Source organism: Manihot esculenta, chromosome 6 (genome assembly GCF_001659605.2).
Source record: "Manihot esculenta cultivar AM560-2 chromosome 6, M.esculenta_v8, whole genome shotgun sequence".
Classification (NCBI taxonomy): domain Eukaryota; kingdom Viridiplantae; phylum Streptophyta; class Magnoliopsida; order Malpighiales; family Euphorbiaceae; genus Manihot; species Manihot esculenta.
The window spans coordinates 19,881,225-19,898,204 of NC_035166.2; the positions used below are offsets into that span (position 1 = coordinate 19,881,225).

The 16,980-nt window shown below is 34.0% G+C and overlaps 1 long non-coding RNA gene across 1 annotated transcript; it reads right to left on the bottom strand.

The window, feature by feature from the left end:
• Positions 1 to 276: 276 nt before the first annotated feature.
• Positions 277 to 1,210, bottom strand: LOC110616800. The gene is made up of 2 exons (XR_002488267.2): positions 629 to 1,210; positions 277 to 553 (listed from the first exon to the last, which is right to left on the bottom strand). It is a non-coding gene; the product is annotated as an uncharacterized LOC110616800 (long non-coding RNA).
• Between the last annotated feature and the right edge of the window lie 15,770 nt (positions 1,211 to 16,980).

Consider the following 16,980-nt stretch of genomic DNA (forward strand, 5'->3'; position numbering starts at 1 on the left):
TTCAGGGTCGATTATGAAAAACGAAAATGACTCAAGTGGGTCATCCACTTACTAATACTATGTGAATTGAATCTAGCCGTCCATTAAAACTGATGGTTACTGTGATTTTAATTTTGATATAGTAGCACCATGTTTTCACGTCATCATGATGAGAAATTATAGTGTGTTTAAAAAAAAAAAGAATTATACAGTGGATTTTTTAAGTTAGGTTCTAATTTAATTTTTCTTATGAAGAATAAAATTAAAATTTTTAATAAAAGGAATAATATTCAATGAAGGATAAATGATTTTTAGGCAATTATCTCTAGAGATTCAATTTGATTTGATTACTAATACAAAAAAAAAAAAATTCAAATCGATTGTTTTTATACTCTACATCGTTTTATCAAAGCCTTTAAACATTCTTTTAGAGCACAATGCTCATCTTGCCCTCACTGTCTTCCACTACTGATTCTGTTACCTCTGGTCCTCTGCCTGCTCCCTTCAAACTTGGTTAATCTCTGTCTCGGCTCCGCCACACCTCCTCCATGAATCCACCATCTGCTTACTGCATCTGCATGTGAAAATGTGAGCATATGTATTTTTATCCTCGTCTCGTGTGTGTCAAACCTTCTTCTGCGTGCCTTACCTTTCTCTCATGTCTCAGCCTGCGTACCTCACTCCAGTAGCCATCGCACAGGGAGCATCGATATTGTCTATTGGATCATCTACTGGCCTCTAAGCAAGCTAAAATGGACCATCTCGCATGGCTGTACTCATGTGCTTGATATCATGATTCGTGAACAATATTTTGAATGGCAGACGGGACATTTCCTGAACGAAGGGCATCAAATAAAAGCTTGCAGTCTCCTTCCGCGATGATCCTTTGGAAGCCTCTATATCTTGCGAAAATAAACGCAGAGGCACCTTTCTTATTGGATCCAAATTCAATTCGTATTTGTCTTTGGAGTTTTCTGCTTTAAATATTTTTAAAATTTTTTCTAAATAATTCAGAAAATTTGTTATCTGATCCCGTAGGTATAAAATTATAGGATAAATACAAAAAAAAATTACTATGTAGTGTTGTAATTTTTTCAAGTATGATGATATGATTTAATTTGTGAAAAAAAAAATTGTGATTTTGTTTTGTCAGTAAAATAATTTTTTTTATAACACAGTTAATAAATTTTGATGTCATATTCAAAAATTAATTAAAAATAGTTTTTCATTAAAAAATTACATTTTAATTTTTAAAATTTTAGTAAAATATAAAATTTAATTTATATATTTTTAAATTTAATTGTAAAATTTTATTTTATTAATAAAATATTTCCTTTAATTAGAATTTATTTTTATATTTTTATAAATTAATTTACAAATATTATAATTACTTACAAATAAGTACTTATATTTTTCATAAATTAATCTTATGTCCACTAAATTTTAATATCTTATATTTAGAAATAAAAATTAAATAAAATTTTAAAAAATAACTATTTAATCCCTTAAATTTAATAAAACTCATTAATTAATCCATTAATTTAAAAAATTTATTAAAATATTATTAAAAAATCTACTAATTAAACTTTTATTAACTTCATACATTAAAAGTTCTACTATTTAGTTTTTATAGTATAAATAAAATTCATTAGTTAGATTTTTAATCTTATAGAAATTAGACTAATTAATCTTTTATTTTAAATTTTTCTCAATACTCAATAGGTAAAATTAATGGAGAGACTATTTAATAAGTATTTTTTAAAATTAATAAATTAATTAGTGAATTTTATTAAATATGAGGGATTAAATACTAATTTTTTCTAAAAAATTACATAACACGCATTCAGATTCAACCTGAAGAATTCTTTTTTTGACTAATTTTTTCTTTTTATAATTTAATTTTTTATTTAATTAAAATAAAAAGGAAACAACAAATTTTTTATTTAATTTTTATTTTATTATTTTTCTCATATAAAATATAAAAATTTAATAAATAAAATAATTAATTTATAAATATAAAAATTTATTAGTAATTATAATATTTAAAAATTAATTTATAAAAAGAGATAAATTAATTTTTATTAAAAATATATAATTTAAATTAAAAAATTAAGGCCTATTATATCAATTATATGAAAAAGTAAATTACAATTTCTTGACTATATTTACTGGTGTTATAAAAAAAGTCTTATTTTGCCAAATACGTTAAAGTATACGAGTTTTTTTACTGTAAATTAAATTACATGATTCTAATTTTCATTGAAAAGACATTAAATCAGACGATAAATTTTTATAATTATTTCTAAAATTTCATAAATCTAAGTAAGTAAAATATTCATTTTTACTAATTTTTTTTAATAAAAAATAATTATTCAACATGTAATTTGAAGGCTTAACTTCTGTTTATCTGCTAAAAATATTTTTAAAAATAGCATTTAAAACATTTCGTTGGTCAATAAAAATACTTTTTCAATAAAAAAGTAAATTATTTTTAAGAAAAATGATTTTCTATTCTTAAAAAATAAATTTTCAGACATTAAGAATGTTATTTACACTATTATATAAAAATTTATTAACATTTTTTTTTTAAATCACAACTTAAAAATTGAAATAAGTTATTTTCTTAAAAACATTCTCTGAGAATAATATTTTTTACAAAATATTTTTTAATGTAAATTATTTTTCACAAATAAATAAAAATTAAATATAAATGTTTGACCATAATCTTTATAAAAAAAATCATTTAATTAGTAATTAAAATTTATTTGTAGTTAACATTGAAAGCAAACATTATATAATATAACTATTTAAATTTTAGTAATTTTAAATTTAAAATTAAAAAACTTAATTGTAATACTTTTGTAAAATTCAAGTTAAACGTTGCTTAAATAATTATAATATTAAATAAAATGTCATGTGCTCATTATGATGTATTTGAAATTGTGTTTGGATAGGAAAAATAAAAATAAAGAAAAGAAAATTAAAAAACAATTATTTTTTTAAGTGATAAAATTATAAATTTATTCTTAAATGTTTAAAAATAACCTATAAAAATCGAGATATATTCGTAATTTTGAAAATTTTCCTCTAATTATCTTTTAATTATTAGAGAAAATCAAAGTGAAATATAAATATTATTTTCCACTCAAAATTTTCTCTAACATTTATTCCTAATTTATTTTGCCTCCGTCCAAACAACATGAACCATAAAACATTGGCGGACTACAAACCAGTTCATCGGTTCTTGAAAATCTGCTCAACATAAGCAAAGCATTTTCAAGGAAAAAATAGAATCACCAACTCTCCGTCCATTGATTTGCAGGCTCAAGCCAAGAGTTAGATCTCTTCTGAGAGTTCATGTTCTCAACAATTTTCGAGTTATTAAAGGCACTGAATGCCCAATTTTTGACAGATCCTGAAAATTATCTGCCACTCGCACTCAAATCCATCCACACATCAACAGATCTAATCTTCTTCATCAATAGCTAAAACATCCAAACAAGATTCAACAGAAATTTAACAGGGTACAACAGATCTTACCAGACTTGATGCAGTGGTTGAGAGAAGATAAGCAGATCAAGCTAGCGAAGGGGAGGAAACAGCTGGAGGCCACTGGTATGGGAGGTCTTGGGAAAAATCAGCTTTAGCCTCTGCTAATAAACAAAGCCAAGCAATTTTGCCCAATCCCCCCATACCCATAGCTCCCAGCAACCCCTCTCCCTTTCCCTCTTGGCCTTTTGCTAAGAAAAACACCCATCTCTCCTTTCCTTTGTTTATTCTTCCTTTCCGTCCAACCAAACATGGTGTCAATTGTACTTACAGAGATGTGAAAGTAAGAGAAAGAGAGAAGTTGGAGGAAGTGGATGGAATGGGTGGTGTCGGGAAGAAGACTAGGCCTCTTTTTCTTCTTCCCGAGCCACCCATCTCCATTAACTTCCTCTAGCACTCTCTTTCTCTCTTCCAATCTGCAACTGAGAGGAGTGAGGAGTTCCATTTCTATATAATACAATTATATGGCCAAGTTAGCTAATAGCTTGAAAAGGTAGGGACGAAAGTATAATTAGGTAAAATTAGAATGTGATAAAGCAACAATTAATTTTAAATTTTACAGTAAACTTAAATCTTCTATAATTTTTACCGCTTGAATCGAATCTATGATATTCGAGAGATCCGTAATAATTTTTTTTTTTAAAAAATTTTAAATATACTGTAAAATTTAAGGTGAAAAATTTTATCTTTAAAATATTAATTTTATATTTTAATTACGTGTTTTAAATATTTTTATAATTTTATATATTAAAAATTTTTTTCATTATAAATATTTTAATAAAATTTTTTAATTTTTAATTATGATGAAATTAAAGAGAGATCAGAATTCTAAAATTTAGCTAGCTATACTGTCGAGTTTTCTTCTGTCCTTCCTTTGTTTTTCGATATTCTCGTATTTTCTTATTCTTTAAATTTATTTTTTTCCCTTTTTATTTGATAAAAGAAAATCCGTATAAATTGACTATTAAAACGGCTCATCTCATTAAAAGTCAAAATAGCAAAAAATAATTATCGTTTTGTATTGAAACTATCGATAACTCAATAATTTTCGGATAGTTAATTTATTGAAAGATTTAGTTACTAGTTACAAGTCAGACATTTTATTTTTTATGGAAATAAAAATTTTTAGTTCTCGTATGAAATTTTTTCGTAATTTTTTATATTTTGATAGTTGTTTCTCGGTAAATAGACAAAGATTGAGAGGAGATCTTTCGTTAACGTGGAAGAGTCATGTGTCTGTTTTTGTGGTTGACTTTTTTTCAAAGTTTATTGATTTGATTGTTTCGAAATGTCATATTCAATAGAGGTTTACTAGTTATTATGAATTTTCGGAATCACAACGACGATGTCAGTTTTAAAATCTTTTCGAGTTTTATCTCGTAAAAACTCTCTTCTGTGACTTTGTTTAGAAATCTTTAATGATTTATGTTTGAGAGACGAGAAAGAAGGAGGAGCATTTTTATCAAATTATTTTATAAAGGAGTTTCGACAGGATTCATCGTAATACTATTTTAACTATTCATGCTTTGACTAAAGAATTATTAGGGATAATCGTTTATCTATTTGGTACTATATCTCTTTTTATATGGTAAAATTTTATTAATAAAATCATTAATTTTGCTTGAAAAAGAGTTATAATGAAATCTAATTAATACTAGATATGAGGATGAAAATGTAATTACACAATCTCAAAAGCTGTCATCGGTCTTCGAGAAGGTTCGACGCTTTGTATGGACCAATAGGAAAGCAACGAAAATCAAACGTAGTGAAGGAATAAGGTAAGATTAAAGAGATTAGTATATGAATTTTATTTTGTAACATAAAAGCTTTTATTTAAATAACATAAACCTCATTTTATGTTTTTAAATTAATTTATTAATTATGAAACTTGTTAAATTAAAAAAAAATTGCATATATTTTTTCTCATGTAAAATATTTAATTAATTTTTTATTTTTTTAAAACAATCAAATAATTTATTTAATTTTTATTTAAAAAATTAAAAATAAATTAAATATTAGAGTTAAAAGATAAAGTATATATATTGGTCTAACTGTGGGTAAATTTGATGAAATCTAAATAGCTATATGTTAATTTTTTATATATTTTAAAAGTCATTAGTTTAATTTTTAACTTTAAACAACTAGCAAATTAAGTTTTACAGTGTAAAATATAATTAAATTTATTTATTTTGTTCATAATTTATTCTCGATAATATCATACTTGTTGACAATTTAATTTATATAGTTTAAATAAACACAAAAATTTGTCCAAGTAAAGAAATCGAATGTAAGTGATAATTAACTATACTTCTCCTAATATTAATTATTTTTTGAATAGATTAATTTCTTGTATTTTAAAATTATAAAAAGTAAAAATAAATCGTAATTTAAGGATTCAACTTTTTATGATACGTTGTAAACTTTTTTTTTAAATAATGTAAATGCTATTGCATTTAATAACAAGACAACTCAACCTACTAAACAATTAACCCACAAAACAATTCAATCTATCAAAAATAATTTAAATTAAATGAAAAATAATTGATCAAAAATAATTCACAATCTAAATTGAAAATAATCCGCGAAACAAACTTAGAGCCTAATTCATATAAAATTCATCTGTCAAACCGATGCTTATATGCTAAAATTTCTGTCATTGTCATCGCACTAATATGTCAATCGCAAAAAATCTAGCCAACCACCATATAACTGCCAAAATATAGAAAGTAGAGTGTGAACGAAAATAATATACAGTAAACAGTAAACAGACGTGCACTCCGAGACTTAGTCTGATGGAAAGTGCATCCTAGTAGACTTGAGAGGTTTAAGGTTCGACTCCCCCAACCCTCTATTTTCAAAAAAAAAAAACAGTAACAGACGTGTGACATAAAAAAAAGTAAAAAAAGTAAACATTAAAGATTTACAAAAGAAAGGATTAAATAAAAACAAACGAAAGAGCATCTTCACTCCGCTGCAGCAAGGGGACAACCATGGGAAGAAAAATATTTCTTACCGGTTTATCCTGCTTAAAACTCCATCGATCCTTTTTTTTTTTTATTTTCTCTTTCTTTTATCCTTAAACAAAAATTTTTTATTATTTTAAATATACACTTTGAACTTCATATGCATAGTTCCACAATGTCACCATATTTCTTTTATTTTTTTAACTAAATAAATTAGATAATTTATTAAATATTTCAGATGTATTATATTATCGTAATCAAAACAGTAATATTAAAATAAATAATTAGAAAATTTTAAATTTTAAATCATAAATTCAATTCAAACATTCATTTAAGCATAAGGTGGTATACCTGAAACATTTAAAAATCTCGTGATAGCATCGGAGTTAATCTGTAAAAAAACAAATACAGGGTAATTTTTCATATTTTGAAAAAAATTGTCTAACACCACTTAATAAGTTGAAAATCTTTAGAAGGCCCATGTCTCCTTTGGCTCGTGCTTGCTAGTGAGCAGTTGACATGGGCCAATGCTATTCCAACATTTAACTATCATATATAAAGATTAAACTAATGATTGAAAAAAACTTACGAACCTACATTAATTCACAATGTGAAATAATAGACTATAATTTCATGTGGATTCAATTTAAAAAAAAATTACCCTTAGTAATTCCGCTGTGAACATTGGTACTCCATAGTAAAATTTTTGTTCCAGTGGGGTAGGATTCTCACTTTGATATGATAAAAGAAAGAATAAAAAAAGGAGGCATCCCCTTTTCTCAGGAAAAACTGTGGGAATCGCTGGAAAAATGTTGTGAAATTGATAGGATGATTTCTGCAATGAATAATATGAAAACTCAATTGGAAATTCGAGTGGTATGGTTCTTTCTTTGCTAGAATTAATAATGAAGTGATTAAGAGCGCTTGCAAAAAAAAAAAAAAATTAAAGCATGAAAGATATTTTATCTTACAAAGTTATTTTCTTTTTCATTCGATTGTTGTTGCACGTCACAAATTTATATGAATTAATAGTTTTCTTCTACTAAATAGTTTATTAGTATATATAATATTTTTATTTTTGTTTCAATTAATTTTCTAAATTTTTCACTGCTGATACGGAGATAGAGTAACATTAATATTAGAATAAATTACATTTTAATTTTAAATTTTAGCATAATTAATTTCTCTATTTTTAAAATTAAATATTTAAATTTTTAAGTTTTCCGTCCAAGTTAGTCATCTTTATACCCATAAAATCTATTAATTGAATATGGTAAAAAAAAATACATTTTAATTTCAATAATACCCTCCTACCCCTAATTTCTCTTTTCTATTTTACATGATTTTAATTATTTTTTCTCTTACAGGATTTCAATTCTTGATCCATTCACTTATCTTCCTCGTCCTTTCCTCCTCTTTGGTTTTCTTAACTCATCTCTTTCTTTTATTTACAATCATCCTCCAATAGCGTCATCACCATTACGCAATCATCCTCCATTGCTGCCATTAATCATACTTCAGTCAATCTTTTAGTACCTTGCAAGTTGGATTTTTGCGAGTTGCAAACTTATTCTTAGGATCTCAAACAACAAATCAATCTTTTCATGAACTCTATTGATATTGTATATTCATATGGGTTTGATGAATTTGGACGTAATGGATTTGAATTTTATGAATTTATCATTGAATCATTTGCTCTTCACAATCACTTCTTATTTATTGTTGAATCTAGATTTGGTGAATTTGGCTTCTTTTAATTTCTCATGCAATCACATATATTTGAGTTTTATGAATTTGTGATAAATTTTAATTCAGTACTATATGAGTTTGATTTAAATATTTGAAATTTTGAATGTACATTTTGAATTGTGAAGAAGAATAAGAATGAAATTTTGTCTAGATTCATATTTTTTCCTTCTAATCTTTTGATTTTTTGAAATATAATGTTGATTCGTGGGATTTAAACTAATAGCTTTCAGCAAAATTAGGTACAATGAAAGTTTTTCTATTGTAATTTTTGGATATCTAAACATTTTTATATTATCAAAGAATAAAGTGTATTAATAAATCATGATTTTAGGATGAAAATATTTAAAATTTGTTGAATGTTTAGTTTTAAAATTTCATAATTATATAAGGGCAAAATAGATATTTTTATAAAAAATAATGATAATTTTTTTAAAAGTGGATGAAATGATTAATTGTTTGATGGATTGAAATTTAGATATTTAAATGTTCGATTTTATAAATAAAGAGATCCATATATTAATTACGCTAAAACTCAGAAACTTATGCTTATATTTATTATTTAATCTATAATGTTGGTGTTGTATAAAATCTAATAAAAAAAATTGAAAATTTGTGTTATGTTAATTATATCCTAATTTTAAATGTTTATCAATTAAAGTTAACAGACGAATTTTAATATGCATTAGTTAAGATTAATATTTTATTTTATATAATAAATTAATATTTATTTACTTAGTACAATAAAAATAAAATTTTCTATCCCCTCATAGTTTTAACTATTAAATAAGTTCCTTAAATACATTTGAAAAGGAAAAGAGATGAGAAATTTTATCTTTTAGTATGCGTAAAATTAAAATTAATGTTTATTATATTAAGTAATACAATGTTAATTTCTAACTAAAACGAATATAATTGGCAAAAATTGAAATAAATTGTTTTTTTAATAATTAAACTTTATCTCATGTAATAAATTGAATTTTTAATTATTAGACTTTATGTCATGTTAACCACCATATAAAATAATATTATTATCTTCTCATTAGATGCCATGTTAGCATTCTCAGTTTCTAATCTTGACCGCATGTTATAATTAACATAATATTTAAAAATTAATTAAGTTAAAATTGGCAAAATTAAAATTACTAAATAAAAATTTAGCTTGGAGCATAAAATGTATTAATTTTTAATTCATAGAGAATTCTCTCTGTAGAGATGTAAATGAACTGCATTTATCCGAAGTTTGAAGCAATTGGATTTGGCCCATCATATTTTTTTAACTCAAATTAAATTAGCCTCTAACTCCAGGTTTGTTTCGGGAGAAATATTATTTATATTTTTTAATATTTAAAATATTTAAAAATTTTAATTAATAAAAAATATTTTTTATTAAAAAAATATTTTAAGTAAAATAATTTTTTTAAAATATCATTTTCCATATTTTAATATCATTATTAAAATTATTATATATAAATTTATTAATATATTTTATTTTTTAAATTAAAATTAGGTGATAAAAAATAAATTATTTTTTCAAAAAATATTTTTCATAAATAATTAATTTTTTTTAAAATCAAATCTCAAATAGTTTAGAAGCAATTTGACTTATTGAGTTTAAGGTTTAAGATAATAAGTAAAAAATTAAATGATGCAACAAAGGGGCAGATGATGCAACAAAGGGGCCTTAACACCCCGGGAATGTGTTGCCAGTAGTAGAAGAACCCAGAACCAATGAACCTTGCCAACCTACCCTCAATCCTCCTCAAACAACCAGCCAAGAAATAGGAGAGGGAAGCAGGAGAGTCGGTGGAGAAGTAGAGCCAGAAGCAAGGGTTCACGGAAGGAGGGTAAGGGAGTTGATTGAGAATGACGAAGCCGACAGTTATTCTGTCGGAACAACCAAGTGGACGAGAAGCGAAGCGGAGGAAGAGGAGTACCGCCGGGAGAAGAAACCCAGGCAGGAGGAGGAGAGTGTAGACCAAAAGCTGCAAAAGATGAGAAAGCATCTCTTGGCCGAGTTGGGAATGAAGGATCAGCATCAAACTCTCTTGCCCACCTCTTCACCCTTCTCGAAGTGGGTGCAGCAGGAGATCATCCCCAAGAAGTTTATGATGCCTCCCATGGCAGCATATGACGGGGCTGGCAACCCGAGGGAGCATGTTCTCAACTACAAAACTTTTATGGAATTGCAGACTATGTCGGATGCCTTGATGTGCAAGGTATTCCCTACAACTCTGACAGGACCAGCGCGGGCGTGGTTCAACAGCCTGGAGGCAGGGAGCATCAGGAGTTTTGAGGATCTGGCCAATGCCTTCATCAGCCGGTTCATAGCCGGAGTGCCAGCAGAGAGAAAGACCAGTTACTTAGAGACGGTCAAGCAGAGGAAGGATGAATCGCTGAGGGAGTACGTGGCCCGTTTCAACACAGAGGCCCTACAGATCCCCGAGCTGGATGAAAGTCGAGCGATGGAGGCCATGCAAAAAGGAACGACCTCGCCCGAGTTCTTTGGCTCGTTGAGCAGGAAACCCCCGACCTCGCTGGCAGAGCTCATGAAGAGGGCGGAGAAATACATAAGGCAGGATGATGCCTTAATGACGAGCAGGTTTGCCAAAGGGGCAGAAGACAGAGGAAAAGCCCCCGAAGAAAAAAGGTCGGAGAGGCAGGAGAAGAAGCAAAGCAGAAGGCCTAAAACCTACAGACAGCCCTAGGAGTGAAGGGACCAAAGACCCCACCCTCCAAGAGTCCCAGAACAAAAATCGCTCCCTTCGTGGATTCTAGAGAGTCTGACCCCACTCAACGCCTCCAGAGCCGAAGTGCTCATGGTAGTATAGGACAAGGAGTTCCTTCAATGGCCCAGACCTGTAATACCCGGCTAGACTCCGGTATCGGAATTCCTACCGTCCGGTAGAATCTCGGATGTCGGAAACCTCTAGAAGGGGTAAAAGCATATTTTCATGAAATGTTTTCATGTTTTAATGATTTTAAATACGATTTTAAAAGAGTTTTTGCATGAAAAGTCTTTGGAGGAAAACTCAGGTTCGGCCGCCGAAAGTCAAGTTCGGCCGCCGAACATGCATGCATTTTGGAGGCACGTTAGGCCCCCGAAAGCATGAGTTAGGGAAGTCCAGGTTCGGCCGCCGAAAGTCAAGTTCGGCCGCCGAACATTGCATGGATGCGGAGGCACATTCGGCCCCCGAACGTGGCCTGGCCAGCCACCTATAAAAAGGGGACTTAGCCGAAATGGGCGAGCTTTCTCCCATTTTCGGCCACAGCAAGCTTCCGACCTTCCCTTTGCAAATCTTGTGTTCTTCCTCCAAATCTCTTCCATTTTCCTTGAGTTTTAAACTCACATTGCAAGTTTTGAGCATTTAAACCAAGTTTTGGAGCTTTGGGAACTCAGGAGCTCATTTTCGTGGATCTCCAAGTTTAGGTCGTCTCCCTCTCGATCTTCAAGAGGTAAGAGCCGATCTTAAGCTCCTTATATGTTTTAAGTAAGTTTTAAGTTGTTTTATGGGTAGAGATGCATGTTTAGGCTTGTTGATGAGTTTATGGGTTTTGATGTTTTGATGAACAATGTATGTTGTTTGTGTGTGTTGAAGTGTTGTAGTTGGGGTATTTGATAGTTTGAGACCCCTAGGTGTGATGTATGGTGTTTATGCATGTTTTAGAACAAGTTTATGCATGATTTGAGAGTTGGGAGGCAAATGTGCATAGAGGAGCCAAAGTTTCTGCCCTTTGGCAGAAACCAGGTTCGGCAGCCGAAGGCACTTTCGGCCGCCGAACATGGCTGGGGAGGCAGGCCTTTCGGCTGCCGAAGTTGCCCCCGAAAAGAGACTTTCGTCTCTGTCTGGGACTTTCGGCCGCCGAAGGTGCCGCCGAACATGCATGAGTTTCGCCTCTGTCTGGGAGTTTCGGCCGCCGAAGGTGCCGCCGAACCTGCCTGACTTTCGGCTCTGGAGGGACTTCCGGCCGCCGAAGGTGCCGCCGAAAGTGCCCTGTCCAGCCTTTTCTTGCATGCTTCCTAGGAGTGTTTTGAGGTGTTTTTAGGAGTTTTTTGGGGGTATGTTTAGAGTTATGTTCTTGTTGTTTGGTGCCTCATTTGAGTCCACCTGTGTAGGTTCGGACCCGAGGAACCGAGACCCCCGGTTGTGAGATAGTCGTTCAGAGTTCGTTGTTAAAGCTTCAGTCACCAGGTGAGTGGAACAATCCCTTAAGTTTTAAAGTAAAGTAAATGAATAAATGAATGAATCATAAAGCATTGCCCATGCATCATTATGCCATGCAATATTTCAGGATGTGTGCATTAGAATACACGAATATGCTGCATTGCATAAATTGATGTTGATGTGGATGGTTGTTGGGTGATCCATAGTCCTCTGATGTTATGTTATGATGATATGTTATGGAAGGCCAGCGAGGCCCATTCTACGCCCCTGGCACTATGTAAGAGAAAGACCAGTGAGACCCATTCTACGCCCCTGGCACTTTGGAATGTTATGTTATGTAAGAGAAAGACCAGTGAGGCCCATTCTACGCCCCTGGCATTTGGAGATGTTGAGGACTAATGGTGACAATACCATCCTTTATGTGATTAGCTGTGATGTGTTGCATTTCATGAAAGCATGAATAAGAAAAAGAAAGAAAAAGTTAAATAATAATAATAAAATGAATAATAATATACCTAAAAATGGAGGAATAATAATAATAATAAAATGAATAATAATATACCTAAAAATGGAGGAATTAAAACAAATGTTTTTAGTTTCTGCTCATTGGGCTTTATAGCTCACCCCCTCTCCCCTAATCCCAGTCTTGCAGGTGCAGAGTAGATAGAGAAGTCAGCAGAGTAAGAGAAGTTTATGTAATAGCTTAGCTGTGGACATGGTGTGTTGAAAATGTAAAAGTATGAGATGTAATGTAATGTAAGTTTGATAATGTGCTTGACTAGAGTCTGTTGTATTCCCTGTACACATGGTCTTGTATGAGATATAATGTTTTTTATGATGCCTATGTATTCCAAGCCTATGTTATGTTATGTTACCCCATTGGAGTATTTGATGAGGACTCCAATGAGAGGTTTATGTTATGTTTGTGCATGCACAGGCTAGGCTTGGCAAAGAAATGTTTGAATGAAAGAAAAGTTTTTAATTTTGATGTATGTTGTTGACCATGTATGGGATTAAACAAGTTCACAGGATGTATGTTTGGCTTGCTACGGGTTCTGGCGGCCTTAAGCCGACCTGAATCCTAGCGCCGGTAGCGGTCCGGTTTCCGGGTCGTTACAGAGTGGTATCAAAGCCCTAGGTTCATATGGTCGGACCTAGAGTGTCGGGCTCATAGATGTGATAGAAAGTCAAGCACAATAGGAAATCATGTCCACTAGGATAGGATGTAGAGTCCTGTCTAGAATGAAAGTATGATATGCCATGAAATATGCTATGTATATGATGTGGGTTCATGTGTTTCCACATGAACCATTGGATGCTAATGTTTTATTATCTGTGCTACTTTTCAGTAAACAGAATGCGAGGAACTCGTCGATCAGCTAGATTGACTAGAGTACCACCGGAGGATGAGGGCACGAGCGCCCGTCCTCCAGCATTGCCAAGGGCAATGTCAAGCAGGTCCAACAGGGATAGAGCAGTGGGAGACCCTAGAAGATCCCTGGATCTGGGTAGAAACAGATCAGTAAGAGGAACGGTTCAAGGAGGCAGGTCTGTGGATGTGGGAGAAGAGATGGATGTGGACCAGAGGAGGGATGGTAGTCTTGGTGTGAGCATGCCAGAAGAGGGCATGGGTGAGTCTCAGGGAGGCACTCAGGCCTCGAGGTTTGTTCCACCACCCCAGTACCCACCTTTTTCACCATACCCCGGGTATTCGATGGGAGGTACATCGGATTACCCCAGTTTTAATCCTTACCCTTCTCACATGCCATACCCACCTTTCTACCCACAGTATCCACAGTACCCTATGTACCCACCTCCATCCTTCCATCCAGGCACAGCAAACCCTATCCCAGGGGATGCCGCACCTCCACCACCAGCAGAAACCGCAGTTACAGAAACCCAAAGGCCTCAACCTACCTCATCTAGAGGGAGCAAGGCCAAGATGACCGACTATATGAAGTTGGGTGCTCCCCAGTTTGATACCGGTGATGATCCGTTTGTGTACCTGGAGAAGGTCAAAACAATTACAGATGAGATAGGGGCTGATGACAGTAGAGCCATTCAGATGGCTGGTTTCACTCTGAAATGCAAGAAGGCACGAGAGTGGTTCAAGAACTATGTGAAACCAAGGGTGGACAGTCTGTCATGGGAGGAGTTTGCGAATGAGTTCGCAGGATGGGCTTTCCCTGACAGTTCCAGGGAGCTGAAGGTGATTGAGTTTGAACAGCTGAAGCAGACAGATGAGATGGGTGTCGATGAGTACACCGATAGATTCTTAGAGTTGTTGCCGTTTGCTGGGCAACATCTGGACACAGATCCGAAGAAGTCGAGGAGGTATATCATGAGGCTCAATTCCAGGTATTCCTCTTTGATTCAGTCAGCTGATAGAGAAAGTTTCCATGCCATTATAGACATGGCCAGGAGAATGGAGGCTAGTGCCGTAATAGAGGGAAAAGTCAAGCAGTCAGTGGCACAGCCTTCTGGTTCTAAGACCCCAGGTGGGGGAAGGATAGACCCTTCATCCTTGAGTTCAGCTAGTAAGAAGTGGGGCAGTACCACTAAGAAACCAAAGAAGAATAAGTTCTGGAGCAAGATCAAATCAGGTCTGGGATTAGGAGGTTGCTCAAGCTCTGGTGCTGATAATGCAGCGTGTGCAAGGTGTGGTAAGCTACACAGGGGGGTATGCCGGTTTGGGACGACAGCCTGCTACAGGTGTGGGCAAGAAGGACACATGTCTTGGGAATGTCCGAGAGCAGTTCCTACGGCACAGCCCCAGCAGACAACTTCGGGTAGCGTAGCACAGCCAGCAGCTTCAGCCGCAACACAGGCTAGTGGCAGAGGCCGAGGGAGAGGGTCAGCCTCTTCTTCATCAGTTTACAGAGGGGAAGGTCCGTCAGCTCCAGCACGGATCTTCACAATGACGCAGCAGGAGGCAAACGCATCCAACACCGTGGTGTCAGGTAATATCATCATTGGTTGTTCAGATGTTTATGCCTTAATGGACCCGGGTGCATCCCATTCTTTTGTTTCTCCGAGAGCGGTCGAGAGGTTGGGTTTGATGGTCTCTGGGTTAGAGTGTCCCCTATGGGTCAGCGGACCCAAATGTGACCCGTCAGTGGCAGAGTCAGTCTGCCAGTACAGTCCAGTTTTCATAGAGGGAAGATGCCTATCCGCCGACCTAGTGGTTCTAGACTTGACAGATTTTGACGTCATTCTAGGGATGGATTGGCTATCTACCCATGGTGCTACCTTGGATTGCAGAGACAAGGTAGTTAAGTTCAGATGTCAGGATGGGTCAGAGGTTGTCTTTAGAGGAGACAGGGGGAGTACACCTAGAGGTTTGATATCAGCCCTATAGGCTCGTAGGCTGCTCAGGAGGGGTTGTCAGGGTTATCTAGCTCATGTGAGAGAGCTAGACAGAGATGTCAGAGAGCCCGCCTCGGTGCCTGTGGTTAGAGAGTTCTTAGATGTTTTCCCAGACGAGCTGCCAGGTTTACCGCCTCCTAGGGAGATAGAGTTCGAAATAGAATTGATGCCAGGAACCAGACCGATCTCTATCCCTCCCTACAGGATGGCGCCAGCAGAGCTGAAAGAGCTTAAAGAACAGTTGCAAGAGCTGGTAGACAAGGGTTTCATCCGACCGAGTGCCTCGCCTTGGGGTGCTCCAGTGTTGTTCGTGAAAAAGAAGGATGGATCCCTCAAACTTTGTATCGACTATAGACAGTTGAACAAGGTTACTACCAAGAACAAGTACCCGTTGCCTAGGATCGATGATCTATTCGACCAGCTAGCAGGAGCAGGTTGTTTCTCCAAAATAGATCTGAGATCTGGGTATCATCAGCTGAGGATCAGAGATGAAGATGTGCCAAAGACAGCATTCAGGACCAGATATGGGCATTTTGAGTTCCTAGTGATGCCGTTTGGGTTAACAAACGCCCCTGCAGCATTCATGGATCTCATGAACAGAGTATTTAGCCAATACCTGGATCACTTCGTTATTGTCTTCATAGATGATATCTTAGTGTATTCCAGGAATGCAGAAGAGCATGTCCATCATCTGCGGTTGGTCTTGCAGACTTTGAGGGAACATGGCTTGTATGCCAAGTTCTCTAAATGTGAATTCTGGCTGAGGAGCATTTCGTTCTTGGGGCATGTAGTGTCAGAGAATGGTATTGAGGTGGATCCCAAGAAGACAGAAACTGTGGCTAACTGGCCTAGACCCACTTCAGTGACAGAGATTAGAAGTTTCTTGGGTTTGGCAGGTTACTACAGGAGGTTCGTTCAGGACTTCTCAAAGATAGCAGCTCCTCTGACCAGGTTAACCAGGAAGAATCAGAAGTTTCTGTGGACCGACCAGTGCGAAGAGAGTTTTGAAGAGCTTAAGAAGAGGTTGACTTCAGCACCAGTTTTAGCTCTGCCATCTAGTGATGAGGACTTTACAGTCTTTTGTGATGCGTCCCGTGTGGGACTGGGTTGTGTACTGATGCAGAATGAGAGGGTGATCGCTTATGCTTCTAGGCAGCTGAAGAAGCATGAGTTGAATTACCCCACACACGACCTGGAGATGGCAGCAGTAA